This window comes from Boleophthalmus pectinirostris, unplaced genomic scaffold, assembly GCF_026225935.1.
Source record: "Boleophthalmus pectinirostris isolate CB_2022bp ecotype Guang Dong unplaced genomic scaffold, ASM2622593v1 HiC_scaffold_15, whole genome shotgun sequence".
Lineage (NCBI taxonomy): Eukaryota > Metazoa > Chordata > Actinopteri > Gobiiformes > Gobiidae > Boleophthalmus > Boleophthalmus pectinirostris.
Window position 1 is genome coordinate 33,505,794 of NW_026571070.1, and position 19,228 is coordinate 33,525,021.

Below are 19,228 nucleotides of genomic sequence, written 5' to 3' on the forward strand. Positions count from 1 at the left end.
ATCACATTGGTGTATGTTGGCTTTAGTGACGGGTGCATCGGTGTATGTTGGCTTTAGTGACGGGTGCATTGGTGTATGTCAGCTTTAGTGACGGGTGCATCGGTGTATGTCAGCTTTAGTGACGGGTGCATCGGTGTATGTCGCCTTTAGTGACGGGTGCATCACATCGGTGTATGTTGGCTTTAGTGACGGGTGCATCAGTGTATGTTGGCTTTAGTGACGGGTGCATCACATTGGTGTATGTTGGCTTTAGTGACGGGTGCATCACATTGGTGTATGTTGGCTTTAGTGACAGGTGCATCACATCGGTATGTGTCGGCTTTAGTGACGGGTGCATCACATCGGTGTATGTTGGCTTTAGTGACGGGTGCATCGGTGTATGTTGGCTTTAGTGACGGGTGCATCACATCGGTATGTGTCGGCTTTAGTGACGGGTGCATCACATTGGTGTGTGTTGGCTTTAGTGACGGGTGCATTGGTGTATGTTGGCTTTAGTGACGGGTGCATCACATTGGTGTATGTTGGCTTTAGTGACGGGTGCATCACATTGGTGTATGTTGGCTTTAGTGACAGGTGCATCACATCGGTATGTGTCGGCTTTAGTGACGGGTGCATCACATTGGTGTATGTTGGCTTTAGTGACGGGTGCATCGGTGTATGTTGGCTTTAGTGACGGGTGCATCACATTGGTGTGTGTTGGCTTTAGTGACGGGTGCATTGGTGTATGTTGGCTTTAGTGACGGGTGCATCACATCGGTGTATGTCGGCTTTAGTGACGGGTGCATCGGTGTATGTTGGCTTTAGTGACGGGTGCATGGGTGTATGTTGGCTTTAGTGACGGGTGCATGGGTGTATGTTGGCTTTAGTGACGGGTGCATCGGTGTATGTTGGCTTTAGTGACGGGTGCATCACATCGGTGTGTGTCGGCTTTAGTGACAGGTGCATCACATTGGTGTATGTTGGCTTTAGTGACTGGTGCATCACATTGGTGTATGTTGGCTTTAGTGACGGGTGCATCGGTGTATGTTGGCTTTAGTGACGGGTGCATCGGTGTATGTTGGCTTTAGTGGCGGGTGCATTGGTGTATGTTGGCTTTAGTGACGGGTGCATCACATCGGTGTGTGTCGGCTTTAGTGACGCGTGCATCACATCGGTGTATGTTGGCTTTAGTGACTGGTGCATCACATTGGTGTATGTTGGCTTTAGTGACGGGTGCATCGGTGTATGTTGGCTTTAGTGACGGGTGCATTGGTGTATGTCAGCTTTAGTGACGGGTGCATCGGTGTATGTCAGCTTTAGTGACGGGTGCATCGGTGTATGTCGGCTTTAGTGACGGGTGCATCGGTGTATGTCGCCTTTAGTGACGGGTGCATCACATCGGTGTATGTTGGCTTTAGTGACGGGTGCATCAGTGTATGTTGGCTTTAGTGACGGGTGCATCACATTGGTGTATGTTGGCTTTAGTGACAGGTGCATCGGTGTATGTCAGCTTTAGTGACGGGTGCATCGGTGTATGTCAGCTTTAGTGACGGGTGCATCGGTGTATGTTGGCTTTAGTGACATGTTGGCTTTGTTTAAGAGTGAAAAGACTCGGAGCAGAGCTGGGTTCTAGTTTTAGTGATGCAGAAAAAAGGGAACCTCTGTCTGAACGGTGACGGTTACATGTTTGTATTTATGGAGAGTTATTGTGTGGGTGCATGGGGGATGTAGGCTTGTGGCCAAATTTGTAATATAATAAAATCATAAAATGTAATAAAACACTGCACAACAAAACTTTTTTTGCTGTAACACCTGGTTCACTGATGTATTCTGTTTTGTTTTTTTTGAGCTGTAGTGCGGTTAAACAGTGGTAGACAGGATGTGGTGAGTGAACTGGAAACACTGATACATGTGTGAGAAAGTAATGCAGACACTGCACACTAGGGTTGGACGGGAATACAGTATTACGGTATACCACGGTATTAAAAAATAGCAACGGTATCAGTTTAATTAGCGTCATAGAAAAATCTGCAGCGCATAAGGACCTGATATAATCTTATAATTTATTGATACCTAAACTTGTTTGCTCAGCACAAATGAATGTGTGATTGTATTTTCAATTCACGGTTGAATCACGATTTAAAACTAATAGTATATATAATGTTTCCTGGGGAGATGGCATTTGATTAGTTTCATTCCGCTGTCACGTGATGCTCTTAAGTGAGACGAAGACAAGACGGCAAGTCCGGCTGCAAGTGAGTTGAGAGTTTCTTGATGTTTTACAGAAACGAAACTTAAAATCACGTTGCTAATTTGCATGAACTGCAAGCGCTGATTAACACAGCTTGCTTCTTGTGCTGCTGATGTGGTTCAACTTTTATCGGACTAAAGGACACGACTCAGTGGAATATGTTTTTTCAGTGAAATATGTTTTTTCTGCGATAGAGGATGTTTCGGCTGACGAATTGTGTCGTGTGAAAGAGCCCAGGTCCAGAAAGACTGTTAATTAGTGCTTTGAAAATTTACTTTTGAAAACCTCGCCTCACATCGGTGTATGTTGGCTTTAGTGACGGGTGCATCACATCGGTGTATGTTGGCTTTAGTGACGGGTGCATCGGTGTATGTTGGCTTTAGTGACGGGTGCATCACATCGGTATGTGTTGGCTTTAGTGACGGGTGCATCACATTGGTGTGTGTTGGCTTTAGTGACGGGTGCATCACATTGGTGTATGTTGGCTTTAGTGACGGGTGCATTGGTGTATGTTGGCTTTAGTGACGGGTGCATCACATTGGTGTATGTTGGCTTTAGTGACGGGTGCATCACATTGGTGTATGTTGGCTTTAGTGACGGGTGCATCACATTGGTGTATGTTGGCTTTAAGTGACGGGTGCATCGGTCGGTGTGTCGGCTTTAGTGACGGGTGCATCACATTGGTGTATGTTGGCTTTAGTGACGGGTGCAATCGGTGTATGTTGGCTTTAGTGACAGGGTGCATCACATCGGTATGTGTCGGCTAGTGACGGGTCACATCGGTGTGTCGGCTTTAGTGACGGGTGCATCACATTGGTGTGTGTTGGCTTTAGTGACGGGTGCATCACATTGGTGTATGTTGGCTTTAGTGACGGGTGCATCGGTGTATGTTGGCTTTAGTGACTGGTGCATCGGTGTATGTTGGCTTTAGTGACGGGTGCATCGGTGTATGTTGGCTCTAGTGACAGGTGCATCACATTGGTGTGTGTTGGCTTTAGTGACGGGTTCATCAGTGTATGTTGGCTTTAGTGGCGGGTGCATTGGTGTATGTTGGCTTTAGTGATGGGTGCATCACATTGGTGTATGTCGGCTTTAGTGACAAGTGCATCGGTGTATGTCGGCTTTAGTGACGGGTGCATCGGTGTATGTCGGCTTTAGTGAAGGGTGCATCGGTGTATGTCGGCTTTAGTGACGGGTGCATCGGTGTATGTCGGCTTTAGTTACGGGTGCATCACATCGGTGTATGTTGGCTTTAGTGACGGGTGCATCACATTGGTGTATGTTGGTTTTAGTGACGCGTGCATCAAATCGGTGTATCTTGGCTTTAGTGACGCGTGCATCACATTGGTGTATGTTGGCTTTAGTGACGTGTGCATCGGTGTATGTTGGCTTTAGTGACGGGTGCATCGGTGTATGTTGGCTTTAGTGGCGGGTGCATTGGTGTATGTTGGCTTTAGTGACGCGTGCATCACATCGGTGTATGTTGGCTTTAGTGACGGGTGCATCACATTGGTGTATGTTGGCTTTAGTGACGGGTGCATCACATTGGTGTATGTTGGCTTTAGTGACGGGTGCATCGGTGTATGTTGGCTTTAGTGACGGGTGCATCGGTGTATGTTGGCTTTAGTGACAGGTGCATCACATTGGTGTATGTTGGCTTTAGTGGCGGGTGCATTGGTGTATGTTGGCTTTAGTGACGGGTGCATCACATTGGTGTATGTCGGCTTTAGTGACAAGTGCATCGGTGTATGTCGGCTTTAGTGACGTGCATCGGTGTATGTCGGCTTTAGTGATGGGTGCATCGGTGTATGTTGGCTTTAGTGACGGGTGCATCACATCGGTGTATGTTGGCTTTAGTGACGGGTGCATCACATCGGTGTATGTTGGCTTTAGTGACGGGTGCATCACATTGGTGTATGTTGGTTTTAGTGACGCGTGCATCAAATCGGTGTATCTTGGCTTTAGTGACGCGTGCATCACATTGGTGTATGTTGGCTTTAGTGACGTGTGCATCGGTGTATGTCGGCTTTAGTGACGGGTGCATCGGTGTATGTCGGCTTTAGTGACGGGTGCATCACATCGGTGTATGTTGGCTTTAGTGACGGGTGCATCACATCGGTGTATGTTGGCTTTAGTGACGGGTGCATCACATTGGTGTATGTTGGTTTTAGTGACGCGTGCATCAAATCGGTGTATCTTGGCTTTAGTGACGCGTGCATCACATTGGTGTATGTTGGCTTTAGTGACGTGTGCATCGGTGTATGTTGGCTTTAGTGACGGGTGCATCGGTGTATGTTGGCTTTAGTGGCGGGTGCATTGGTGTATGTTGGCTTTAGTGACGGGTGCATCACATCGGTGTGTGTCGGCTTTAGTGACGCGTGCATGCACATCGGTGTATGTTTGGCACGGGTGCATCGGTGTATGTTGGCTTTAGTGACGGGTGCATCGGTGTATGTTGGCTTTAGTGACGGGTGCATCGGTGTATGTTGGCTTTAGTGGCGGATGCATCACATTGGTGTATGTTGGCTTTAGTGACGGGTGCATCGGTGTATGTCAGCTTTAGTGACGGGTGCATCGGTGTATGTCAGCTTTAGTGACGGGTGCATCGGTGTATGTTGGCTTTAGTGACATGTTGGCTTTGTTTAAGAGTGAAAAGACTCGGAGCAGAGCTGGGTTCTAGTTTTAGTGATGCAGAAAAAAGGGAACCTCTGTCTGAACGGTGACGGTTACATGTTTGTATTTATGGAAAGTTGTTGTGTGGGTGCATGGGGGATGTAGGCTTGTGGCCGGAGCTAAACAAATTTGTAATATAATATATAGAGCCCGAACGATATATCGGCTGGCCGATATTATCGGCCAATATGGGCACCTGGAGACATATCGGCTATCGGCCAATATGCTTGCTGATATGGGCCAATATTTCACGTGGGCATGTTATACCTCGTTATAAAGCTTAGACTCTCTACATTATATTCATTTAATCCAATTTACAGACAGATAAATGTCCTAATATGTGGCTCCGCATCAGTATTTATCTGCAGTGTAATTTGTCTGTGTCCGTACTGTCCCTGAACACACCACCAGAGTGACGTCACTTCACTCGCGTGTTTGTTTACACCCGCAGCCGTGCGCAACATTGAGATTATATTCTTTTTCGGACAATCAGTTTGAGTCTGGATTAAAAGGACATTTATTAGTGCAGACTTGTGATGTGAGGAGGAGCTTGTGTGGTGAGTGTTGGAAATACATCGACTTTGAAGCTAGTTTAGGTTTTGTTAGCGGTTAGCTGCTGTAGCTCCTGCACATAAACAGGCTGTTTTCTATTGGTCTATTGTAAAGTGATTATATTGGCCGTATATTTGTTACTGGACCAGCATTGATATGTAAATGAGCTGTGAATAGACGTGTGAATGATCCACATTTATGCATATAATTAACTACCGCGGTGCGCAGCATTTACGGCTAAAGGCTAATAGCGATAGTTTACTAGCTAGGAGTTATGGGTCGGTCGCGATCGAAGCGGCTCTTAGAGCGAACAACGGGAGCCTGCTTCTTATTGGGAGCCGTGTTTTCTTTTTTTCTCGCTTTTTCTCTTCATGCCTCAGTTTGACAGCAGCAGCGGCTGAAAACGAAACTTTCAGAAATCTGCGTGTGCATAGGATAAAAAAAAAGTGCATATTTGGCTGCAGTTCAGCGTAAAATGAATAAACCAGGACTAATCTTGGGCTCGAGTGCAGGAGAGAGATAGAAACCGAGTCCCCGACACTCAGTCTTGGTTTAGTCCTGCTTGCAACAAAACAATCTCACACTCGTGAGAGCCAAAAGAGCCAACTGCTTTAGTGAGCCGAGCCAAAAGAGCCGGTTCTCCAGAAAAACAAAACAAAAACTGGAATATCCATCACTAGTAGCTAGAATGTGATGCAAAAATTCCATTAGGCCGATCTACTGTATGTAAATATGATGTAAAGAGTCAAAATAACAATAAATGTTGCCTAAATAAACCCAATTTAGAATCCACTAGAGCCAAACCTAAGTTTTTTAATCAATTCAAGATTTACAGTGAATTTTTACATCACTAAATATATCGGTGATTATATCAGCTATCGGCAGCACCAACCTCCATTATATCGGTTTCATATCGGCCACAACAAAATCCATATCGGTCGGGCTCTAATAATAAAATCATAAAATGTAATAAAACACTGCACAATAAAACTTTTTTTGCTGTAACACCTGGTTCATTGATGTATTCTGTTTTGTTTTTTTTGAGCTGTAGTGCGGTTAAACAGTGGTAGACAGGATGTGGTGAGTGAACTGGAAACACTGATACATGTGTGAGAAAGTAATGCAGACACTGCACACTAGGGTTGGACGGGAATACAGTATTACGGTATACCACGGTATTAAAAAATAGCAACGGTATCAGTTTAATTACCGTCATAGAAAGATCTGCAGCGCATAAGGACCTGATATATTCTTATAATTTATTGATACCTAAACTTGTTTGCTCAGCACAAATGAATGTGTGATTGTATTTTCAATTCACGGTTGAATCACGATTTAAAACTAATAGTATATATAATGTTTCCTGGGGAGATGGCATTTGATTAGTTTCATTCCGCTGTCACGTGATGCTCTTAAGTGAGACGAAGACAAGACGGCAAGTCCGGCTGCAAGTGAGTTGAGAGTTTCTTGATGTTTTACAGAAACGAAACTTAAAATCACATGGCTAATTTGCATGAACTGCAAGCGCTGATTAACACAGCTTGCTTCTTGTGCTGCTGATGTGGTTCAACTTTTATCGGACTAAAGGACACGACTCAGTGGAATATGTTTTTTCAGTGAAATATGTTTTTTCTGCGATAGAGGATGTTTCGGCTGACGGACTGTGTCGTGTGAAAGAGCCCAGGTCCAGAAAGACTGTTAATTAGTGCTTTAAAATTTACTTTTGAAAACCTCACGTTTGCCGTGGTCAGCCTGTACAGAAGGTAAATACAAGTCTGTTCAGCTGTTAGTTTCACTGTGGACTTGATACAAGTGGCTAAACACGCCCAGTCAAGATTGATCATCTTTCCCATTGACAAACACAGAACCAGTGTCTCGGGCATCTGTTCCGGGCATGTCCCACCGGGAGGAGGCCCCGGAGAAGACCCAGGACACGCTGGAGGGTCTATGTCTCTTGGCTGGCTTGGGAATGCCTCGGGATTCTCCCGGAAGGGCTGGAGGAAGTGTGTGTGGAAAAGGAAGTGTGGGAGTCCTTGCTTAGACTGCTGCCTCCGGCCCCAGATGAGCAGAACAAAAAGGATGGATGGAGCCAGTGTCGCGTGTGTACGTCCTGCTGCAGGTGACGGTGGAGCCGCCTATGCATTGATGCGCGGCTGTGGATTGGCGAGGTTACGCGAGTAAACTCGTGCAGTAGAGCCAGGCCCCAAGTCTGCAGGTCATACGCATAGACCGTACAGCGGTGCGACTTCTTAGTTTACCAAAGTCGCACTAAAACATTTTGGTAATACGGTATTACCGTATACTAGAGCCCGACCGATATGGATTTTGCTGTGGCCGATATGAAACCGATATAACGAAAGTTGGAGCTGCCGATAGCCGATATAATCGCCGATATATTTAGTGATGTAAAAATTCACTGTAAATGTTGAATTGTTTAAAAAACTTAGGTTTGGCTCTGGTGGATTTTAAATTGGGTTTATTTAGGCAACATTTATTGTTATTCTGTCTCTTTACATCATATTTACAGACAGTAGGTTGGCTTAATGGCATTTTTGCATCACATTCTAGACACTAGTGATGGGTATTCCAGTTCTTTTTAGAGAACCGGCTCTTTTGGCTCGGCTCACTAAAAGCTGCTGGTTCTTTTGGCTCCCAAGTGGCTCTTCAGATTGTTTTGTTGCAAGCAGGACTAAAGCACGTCTAAAGCAGGACTGAATCAGGACTGAACCAGGTCTAAACCAGGACTGAAAAAGGACTAAACCGGGACTTATTTATTTTATGCTAAACTACAGTCAAATATGCTCGGTTTTTTTTATTTTTTATTTTTTTTAATCCTACGTACACGCAAATTTCTCAAAGTTTCGTTTTTAGCCGCTGTCAAACCACGAATCTGCACGCGGCGTGAAGAGAAAAAAAGTGAGAGAAAGAGAAAACACGGCTCCCAATAAGGATCAGGCTCCCGTCGTTCCCTTTAAAGAGCCGGATCTAAGAGTCATTTCGTTCGCGACGGACCCATAACTAGTAAAGAAAGTAGCTCTATTAGCCTTTAGCCGTAAATATACGTGCGCGCCGCGGTAATTAATTATATGTGCAAATGTCATAATTCACACCTCTATTCACAGCTCATTTACATATCAGTGCAGGTCCAGTAGCAAATATATGGCCAATATAGTCACTTTAGAACAGACCAATAGAAAACAGTCTGTTTATGTGCGGGAGCTACAGCAGCTAACCCATAACAAATGACAAAAACTAGCTTCAGAGTCGACATATTTCCAACACTCACCGCTCATACAGGCTCCTCCTCACATCACAAATCTGCACTAATAAATGTCCTTTTAATCCAGACTCAAACCGATGGTCCATAAAAAGAAAATAATCTCAGTGTTTGGATCTGTGTCTGCAGGTGTAAACAAACACACGTGAGTGACGCGACTCTGTGGTGTGTTCAGGGACAGTACGGACACACACAGACAAATGACTCCGTAGATAAATACTGATGTGGAGCCACATATTAGGACATTTATCTGTCTGTAAATTGGATTAAATGAACAGAATGTAGAGAGTCTAAGCTTTATAACGAGGTATAACATGCCCACGTGAAATATCGATGGCCGATATGCCTAAAGTTGCCCTTATCAGCCGATAATATCGGCCAACCGATATATCGGTCGGGCTCTACCGTATACCCTGGTAAAATCCTGAGACAGTTTCACGGTGTCAAAATTTGGATACCGTCCAGCCCTACTGCACACCATCAGGATCTGCTCCCACTTCTTCTCCATACATTTACACTGGACTAGTGTTGTCCTGTTGTACTCAGAGGGCTGCCCTCTGAGTACACAGACATACAGAGTAATGACTCTGTATGTCTGTGCATAACTGGAAAGAGAGGACACACAGAACAATCTCAAATGAAGCGCAGAGTGCTTCATATCATGGGACATTTTAGTGCAGATACTGTAGTTTGATCTTTTCTCACTTCAGTTTTTTCAATATGGCCCACCCATACCCCCAATTCACACCAAAACAGTAACAGTGCATTAGTTGTACATGGACTCTTCTGAAAATCTGTGTGTGCTGCTCTGTCTACTATTTGTGTCACTGAAGCTGCTGGTAAGATCAGGGTTACTCCAACAATATATTTTTGACTAAATGGCACCGTATGGTCCTCTTCATAATGTTCAATGGTCAGTCGTCTGTCAGGAAAAGCATGTGGTTCAGAGTTGACTTGATTTTTTTGAGTGTAGAAAAGTGACTATTTTGAAGGGTAACTGCCTAGTACAAATGAAGTGTATATGACAGGTTTTCAAGTGTTTCTAGTTTATCCATTTCCATTACTATTTAAATAGTTACACGTAATGCCATATTATGGAACATACAAGCAGGTGGGGGACCCTCCTCACAAAAGTTGCACAGTGTACCTTTTAAAAATTATTATGTTAACTTTGCATTTTAAGTCTGCATTGTCATGGGTTTCAAGTTCCTGTTACATGCAGCATTTTGAGGACTTTTCCTCATTCAATCCATTCAATACAATCTTTAGTTTGAAATTGTTATTATTATAATTTTACATAATTCTTAGACTTAATAAAATGTTTATTCAATGCCATTGTTATTTGTTTATTTGCCAGACAAAAGTCAAAAATGATCATAACCGATCTATAGGACAATGAAAAACTCTTACCCCCCAGTCCTAACGATTGGTCTGATCCTAAACGGTGCTGTGGGTGAGGTCTGGTCTGTGCAGTATAAGAGCAGGATCTAAAGATCACCCGGGGTTGATCTATCTAGTCTCGCTTGTGTCATCTACAGCTCACGCATAGGGAAGTAGCATGGTTTCTGTTTAGATTCTATTTTCCTCATTGCATTCAGTAAGAAGTAGTCATCTTCAGAGCTCAGAGCAGCCAGTGGTGCCTAAGGTCTGTCAAAATGTTCATGCAGACATGTGGCCCATTTCAGTTCAATCATTTGCAAATGAATTATTGTCTGTTCACACAATATTAAAATTTCAAATTAAATTTCAATACCACAAGGATACCACAATGATAATAAAAACATTATTTAGACAATAGAATGTGATTTTTAACATTAAATGGTAGTAGTTTGTTTTCTCTTCCCATGTGTCTTATATGTGTGTAATCGTCAGTGGTGCAGTAGGTTCATGTTGGTGTATATACTAGTCCATGTGCTCTTCTACTTGTTCTGATACATCTCAACATCATTCTAAAACTTCAGGAAAGCTTAATTTCTGTCCTGTCCATGTGACATTTTTTAGTATCGATACCTGCTCAAATAAGTATCTAGTGCAACCCTTCAGCTTGTACAGATGAAATACGAGCATAGCAGTGATCCTGGACCTCCACGGCCGTTTCACCACAAACCTGTAAATCAGCAATGCACTTCTTTAGTCAATGAATCAACTGAACTGATAATGTATTAACTGATGTGTTAACTGACTAAAAATTTTAGATACAAAGACACTCCAGAGTGTGTGTGCTCCCTGTGTGTGTGCTCCTCGTGTGTGTGCTCCCTGTGTGTGTGTGCGCTCCTCGTGTGTGTGTGGTCCCTGTGTGTGTGTGCTCCTCGTGTGTGTGTGTGCTCCTCATGTGTGTGTGTGCTCCTCGTGTGTGTGTGTGCTCCCTGTGTGTGTGTGTGCTCCCTGTGTGTGTGTGCTCCTGTGTGTGTGTGTGTGTGCTCCGTGTGTGCTGTGTGTGTGTGTGTGCTCCCTGTGTGTGTGTGTGTGTGTGCTCCCTGTGTGTGTGTGCTCCCTGTGTGTGTGTGTGTGCTCCCTGTGTGTGTGTGCGCTCCCTGTGTGTGTGCTCCTGTGTGTGTGTGTGCTCCCTGTGTGTGTGTGCTCCCTGTGTGTGTGTGTGTGTGTGTGTGTGTGCTCCCTGTGTGTGTGTGTGCTCCCTGTGTGTGTGTGCTCCCTGTGTGTGTGTGTGTGTGCTCCTTGTGTGTGTGTGCTCCCTGTGTGTGTGTGTGCTCCTGTGTGTGTGTGCTCCCTGTGTGTGTGTGCTCCCTGTGTGTGTGTGCCTCCCTGTGTGTGTGTGCTCCTCTGTGTGTGTGTGCTCCCTGTGTGTGTGTGTGTGTGCTCCTTGTGTGTGTGCTCCTGTGTGTGTGTGTGCTCCTTGTGTGTGTGTGTGCTCCTCGTGTGTGTGTGTGCTCCCTGTGTGTGTGTGTGCTCCCTGTGTGTGTGTGCTCCTCATGTGTGTGTGCTCCCTGTGTGTGTGTGCTCCTGTGTGTGTGTGTGTGCTCCTCGTGTGTGTGCTCCTCTGTGTGTGTGTGTGCTCCTCTGTGTGTGTGTGTGCTCCTCGTGTGTGTGTGTGCTCCCTGTGTGTGTGTGTGTGTGTGCTCCCTGTGTGTGTGTGTGTGTGTGCTCCCGTGTGTGTGTGTGTGTGTGCTCCCTGTGTGTGTGTGTGTGTGTGTGTGTGTGCTCCCTGTGTGTGTGTGTGTGCTCCGTGTGTGTGTGCTCCTGTGTGTGTGTGTGTGTGCTCCTGTGTGTGCCCCTGTGTGTGTGTGTGCTCCTGTGTGTGTGTGTGTGTGTGCTCCTGTGTGTGTGCTCCCGTGTGTGTGTGCTCCTCGTGTGTGTGCTCCTGTGTGTGTGTGTGTGTGCTCCTCGTGTGTGTGCTCCCTGTGTGTGTGTGCTCCTCGTGTGTGTGCTCTGTGTGTGTGTGTGTGTGTGTGTGTGCTCCTCGTGTGTGTGCTCCCTGTGTGTGTGTGCTCCTTGTGTGTGTGTGTGCTCCTCGTGTGTGTGCTCCTTGTGTGTGTGTGTGTGCTCCTCGTGTGTGTGCTCCCTGTGAGTGTATGCTCCTTGTGTGTGTCCTCCCTGTGTGTGTGTATGCTCCCTGTGTGTGTGTGTGCTCCCTGTGTGTGTGCTCCTCGTGTGTGTGTCCTCTGTGTGTGTGCTCCTCATGTGTTGTGTGTGTGTGTGTGCTCCCTGTGTGTGTGTGCTCCTCATGTGTGTGTGTGTGTGTGTGTGTGTGTGTGTGTGCGCGCTCCTTGTGCTGTAGGGGTCAGTGTGGGAGGAGCTACGTACTGTCTCTGCTGTAGGAGGCAGAGCAATGCTGACACAGGCATGTGACGCAGTGAGAGGAGAGACAGACTCAAGAGGAAAAGTAATCATAAAATCATCATCAAAAATACGGTATATTGTAAAATATAAAGCAGCCTGGGAAAACTCTGTTCTTGTTTTCGCTGAATAAACATTCTGAGCTGTGAATCATTGAACTAAATGAACTAAACACTTCCCATAAAAGTGTACAGTAGTTCTACTGTAGTGGATGTAATGTTTCATGAACATTATAGTGTTATTATATTCTACTCTTCAGCAAAAAAAAAACTAACATGGGATTTTTGTGTGTGTCTTAAAACATATCGAAATGGAATTGATATCGTGACCCATATATCGAACTGTGGGAAAACTGTATTGTTGTGTCTGTAGTTGCTACCACTATTGGGAGCAGACCTCAGATTAGTTGTTGTTAATGTTAATGGTCATATCTTAAACACTGAAAAACAGCAGCAGTTCGAGTGAGGGTGACATTTTTTCCAGTAGAAGTCAGTTGGAACCAGACCTCAAAGGAACCGCTTCACGCCCATGTTCACTTCTTATTTGGACTGAGGCAGCTAGCAGGCTAGCTCTGTCCTTTTCTATACAGTCTATGTACCTGATCAATGAAACACAGGCTCATATTAAAAATCAACATAGAGAGGGACATTTGTATGGAGACTGCAATCAAATCCAGCAAGAATATAATGTGTTCAAGAGAGCTCCAGGGGCAGTTGAGGCGAGACACCTTTGCCTTAAATCATTATATAGTATATGTGTGGGCGTTATCCATGCGTCTGATAAGGGCACCTGGGTTTTTAAGGTCAAAGTCATTGGCAGTGAGTGATAAAAGCACCTTCTGTTTGGCAATGGTAAATCCTGCCAGCCACTGACAGATTACAGTATACAACAAGTACAAACTGTATGGACATGAAACCATATTATATACTGTATTGTAAATAGTACTACGATACTCGATACTTGATACTTGGTTCAATACATGCATCACAAATTTCAGACTTCTGGTCATCGTACAATTCATACTGGGAAGGATTTTCCGAAAAAGTGAGCATCAAACCTCCATGCTTGTTTTCCCAGTGGGATGTGTCTGTTGTCAAAGTCGATCTTTTCAAGTCTTTTGAACCATATCACTTTTGTTTCTGGTTCTGATATTGTCATATTTTAGTTTTGGGATTCAGACATTGTAATTGTGTGGTTGTTGGATCCTAACAGCGGAAAACGGCTTGAGAAATGGGCTTTGGAAGTTTGCAAACTCCATAACTACAAAAGTGAGTCCGATCTGTGTGACTGCAAACCTCCGTTCAACTGTTTCTCTTCCCAACGGAATTGAAAAATAGTGTAAGGTGAAGGCGATGGGCAGGATTTATACACAGGAAAGATGAAAAAGGAAACCTTTGGCTGCCTAAGAAATCATCCCAAGTTTGCAGTGAACATTTTTTATGTGGAGTGACATCAAAGCAGGATCCCATTTGTTAAGCGAGAAGTGCAGAAGACAAACAGACTGAGAGAACAGAGAACTGTCCTGCAGACCAGCGGTCCCCAACCTTTTTTGTGCCATGGACCGGTTTAATGTCAGACAATATTTTCACGGACCGGCCTTGGTGTGGCAGATAAATACGACAAAATAAATACCACGGGAAAACTATGGTATTTTGTAAATATAATAATAAACTTTTCCAAAAAGGTGTGCACGTGCATTTACCACTAAAGGCTTATGCTGGTAGTTTGTTTACAGGCTAGATAGAATGTCACGCAAAAATGCCATTAGGCCGACCCACTGTCTTTAAATATGATGTAAAAAGGACAAAGTAAATGTTGCCTAAACAAACCCAAATTAAACTCTAATAGAGTCAAACCAAAGTTTTATAATCTATTGAAAACTCAGTGAATTTTTTACATCACTAAATATATATTATATATTTAGTGATGTATATCAGACACTCCAAAGCTTGTTGTATCAGGATTAAATCAGATCCAAAAAATCTATTGGTCAGGCTCTTGTCGAAAGCTAAAATGGAAATTATCTTAATACCCCATCTTTAAGTGTTAATTGGTCTTTGCCCCCAAACCTGTCAAACTCCGGTGTGGTATAGGATTGTGACCCCACGGTGAGGTGACCCCGGGGTCAACATACCATACAGTATTTTGACCCCGGTGTCAGAACCCTATTATGGTATGTTGACCTGCCCCATAAAATATTGACCCTCCTATGAAAATCTATATTTTATTAATAAAGAACTTGAATTCTATAGAAAAAAATTGAATATTAATACTATATCTGCAAATTAAAACATATTGACATATTTAAAAGTGTTTTTTGAAGAACTCATAAACGACATAAAAAATGCATCTAACTTGAATGTTAAAAATGATGTTGTTTAAACACATGTTTTACTGAAAATGTGATAAGTAGTTATTAATTAGTTAATCAAAGTGATGTATAATGATTTGGAACCATAACAATTAGGGGTGTGCAAAAATATCGGAATATCGATATATCGTATCGTTTAATGTGATAAAACAGTATCGATATCATGGGCTACTGTATCGATATATCACCAAGAGTATTTTTAGGTGTGTTTTACTAAGTTATTTTGTTACAGAGCTACAGTTTTGTTGCTTGAGGAGGAAACTCATTTATGCAACACATTTTATATTTTTACTGTTTTGATGATTAAAATGTTTGTTAAACCACTTCTTGTGCAAAGTTCATATGAAACACAAAGACTTTTAGTATCACAGCCACGATTTAGCCTTTATTTTTATTGAACCGAGTCAATTTGAAATATAGCATATCGAATCGAAAGTGCACTGTATCGAGATATGTATCGTATCGTGGCCTGTGTATCGAGGTATGTATCGTATCGGCAACTTCTTACTGATACCCAGCCCTAATAACAATATAAAATACAATATAAAAAGTGACAGGATTGCTGTGTATATGCAGTTTGAAAAATACGTTACATTTACACAAATACCAAGTCGTTCTCCATTAAAACATTCCTTAAAATAACTTAAAAGAAAGTGAATATGTAGTAATATATAATAAAAGTAAATGACATGAGAAATAATGATCAGGTAAGTAACTACTAAAGAAAAAAGTAAGGGGAGTCCAAATCCTATAGGGGGTCACTTTACTATAGCGCTATGTTCATCCCCGGGTCAATGTACTATGGGTTCAAAATACTATCTCACAACGGTCTACCCCCTATGAGCTTCTAGGAAATCAGCATGTTTCTTTTATTGAGTTATTTTTACCTCCGCCAAGGAGGTTATGTTTTTGCCGGCGTTTGTCTGTTTGTTTGTTTGTTTGTTTGTCTGTTAGCAACATAACTCAAAAAGTTATGGACCGATTTTGATGAAATTTTCAGGATTTGTTGGAAATTGAACTGATTTCATTTTGGGGGTGATCCGGAAGAAATCCTGGATTCTGGATCACTTTGAAATTTTAGTTAACATTGTGGTAAATGGGGCCAAAAATTTTGTTTCTCAATATCTTGGTTAATTATTGACCAAACCCCATGAAATTTGACTCAGGGATGGACAATGGGATCCTCTTTCATATTCCAAAGGCTGATCCAGATCTGATCCAGAAGACTGATTTTATCGCAATTTATATAAAAAATGGGGGTAGTCCTTGGCGGAGGTCTGTGCTCTCTGAGTGCTTTTCTAGTTGATAAATACTGTGGTTTAAAATGATCAAATTCTAACGATAATGATCCACAAGTGTCAGAGTCTGAGTAGAGATGGCACGATTGAATGAAGTCACGATTCTATTCGACTTTCCATTTGGACTCCTCATTTTTGATTCTCTTTGATTTTGACAACTTCTTTACATTAACATTATTTCTTAACTTAAATCACAAAATAAACTATTAACATTGAATTGAAAATCAAAGTCGTGCTCTCGTCTCTTCTTTTTGCCACTAAACATGTTATAAGATGTAATAATGTATAAACAGGTTATTTACTAAGTCAAATTGAGGAGATGGTGTTTTAAAAAAGGTCGTAGTAGCTCGAGTCACGCGTTATACAAATAATGAGTACGCGTTTTGAAACCCTTAATCAGTCTACTTCTACTAAGATATGGATTTCAGGGCTTTATACAAACACGCACCACATCGACATCACATAAATTGATTGATTTTTGCAAAAATCGATAATGCCAAGAAGGGGGTGATGGTTCAATTTAAAAAGCATCATTGCTTCAAGAAAATAATTGTAGCTTTATTGTAACATGATTGTGGTCTAGAAGCATAAAGAGTGAAGTGAAGATACTTACATGTGAAGGACTGAGCTGTTGTTCGTCTGTCTGTGTGTGTGTGTGTGTGTGAGGTTTTATGTAGCCGGCCTCGATGCTCCTCCTCCTGCCATGGAGCAACAGCAGCAAGCCAACTCAGGGTAGCATGTAAAACTACAGCTGCCCTGAGATAGACTGACAGAAGTGAGGCTGCCAGTCTGCTCCATCGGCCCCTCTCACCACCACCGTCACTCACACACACACACACACACACACACCACTTTCATCTCACCTGTTGTTGTAGAATCATCTCAAATATCTAGTTGACCTTTTCTTCTAGTTTTCAGCTATAACTGTTCAATTTTATCTAAATAAAAAGAAACTGAATCTGGCAGCACAGCACAAGGAAAGGTTGAAATATTTCACTGTAACATTATAGGAGGGTATAGGAGTCTTGCTTCCAATGGGCGCAAGTGCAAGTGTGGGGCATGGAGCTCTAATAAAGAGGTGTGCCCTGCCTAAATATCAGGTGGAGTGGAGCAGACAGAGGGTGTGATGTGGCGCACACATTCACACATGTTTAACACACAAATACTGCGTCTTTTTCAATGTTCTTCTCTCAGACAGAAAATACTCTGTTCCACCTTGTGATGTCATCATTTGGATAATTTCAGCTCATCATTTGATAATTTCTACTCAACAAAAGGTAAAAGGAGCTGTTAACTTGAAAACTACCACTTCATGACATCACAAGGTGGAACAGAGCATTTTGAGCTTTGGAGATGTAGACAAACTAATAATGCAGGATTACTCAAACGTGTGAATGAAACAAAACACAACTTTGATCAGGTAACAGCACGCTAACAGGGCTTAAAACTCACAAGAGTCCGTTTTGTGTAATGTAGGACCTTTAAATATGCCAAGCGTCTGGAGGTGGTTGGTAACTCAAGTTGGAGAGGTGATGTGAAGCTCATGACCAAATCGACTCTTTTGAACCGTTCCTTAAGTGGATCAAATTTTTTAAAGCTCATTGTCTCTTATGAGCTTTAAGCCGTGTTCAAATGTTCCCTCCTCAAAAACAGACTTGGAGTTGTGTTTTATTTCAGTCACACATGTTTGAGTAACATTTTACTCTACTAGGGATGCAACCATATGGTTTTACCGTGATTCGATACATATCTTATATACCATATATACATATACCATATATATATATTGATTACATTTCAATATGTTTTAAGATACACAAAAAAAATCTTGTATTTTTTTTTATGCTAATGATTATAATATAATAACACTATAATATTAATCAAACATTACATACACTACAGTAGAACTACTGTACACTTTTATGTGAAGTGTTTAGTTCATTTGGTTTAATGATTCACAGCTCAGAATGTTTATTCAGTGAAAACAAGGACAGAGTTTTCTCAGGCTGGTTTATATTTTTGTAATATACCAGTCTACTGTAAATATAGACTTGAACTATCTAGAGAGTTGAACTATCAAACTTTTCCTTTTTTTGTGATGATTTCTTTTTCTCCTGAGTCTGTCTCTTCTCTCACTGCACCACACGCCTGTGTCGGCACTGCTCTGCCTCCTCAGGAAACAGTACGTAGCTCCTCCCACACTGCCTCCTCCAGCAGAGACAGTATGTGGCTCCTCCCACACTGTCAGGCTTACAGACTCACTGAACATTCAAACTATAGAAATGTTTCAACAGACCATTTTCTGACTAAAACTTATGAGACAGAGTCTGAGAAAAAGATCACATTTAACCATGAGTCGTGTCATGGGTGAGTATACGAGCACATTTGATTAAAGCCAAAAGCAATTCTAAAGTATTTAAAAGTTAATATCTTCCTGGGTCTATCAAGGTAAAATAAAAAGTGAGTGAAAGATAAAATCCATCTCTGTTAGAAGATTTCAGCTGCAAGTCCCTATGGAGCTGTTTCTTGCTGCATCTGAGGAGGATGCTGCAATAACTGTTTCTTTTTCAGACCAAAACAACACAGAGCGAATGGAGGGACACACGTGTATCGACTGAATACCTGTATCGAATTGTGGCACCGGTATCAAATGATATTATATCAAATATCATTGCATCCTATAGCTTACATCTCCAAAGCTCAAAATGCTCTGTTCCATCTTGTGATGTCATGAAGCGGTAGGTAACAGTTAACTTTTACCTTTAGTTCAGTAGTGATTGGCAATTCCAGGTCTGAAATGTAGTATGGAGTTTAAAAACACAATGGAACACTTCCTGTATTACCACGACATCACAAGGTGGATCAGATCATGTTCAAACTGGGGTGTTGAAGTGTCCAGTTTACATGCAAAATCTATGTGCACGCACGTCTAGTGCAAATTTATACCACATGCTCTAGAAAACTCCATGGAGTATTTGGTCTACTGGACCAAATAGACCACATGCTTCCTCTGCAGAGCATTTCAGAACCAC

The 19,228-nt window shown here is 42.6% G+C and overlaps 1 protein-coding gene across 1 annotated transcript in view; it reads right to left on the reverse strand.

The window, feature by feature from the left end:
- LOC110165578 (4-galactosyl-N-acetylglucosaminide 3-alpha-L-fucosyltransferase 9-like) overlaps positions 1–16,834 on the reverse strand; it is a 37,515-nt gene extending 20,681 nt beyond the window's left edge. The window contains exon 1 of the mRNA XM_055151171.1: positions 16,810–16,834. The gene's annotated coding sequence lies outside the window, so the exon portion shown is untranslated. The remainder of the gene's footprint in view (positions 1–16,809) is intronic.
- Between the last annotated feature and the right edge of the window lie 2,394 nt (positions 16,835–19,228).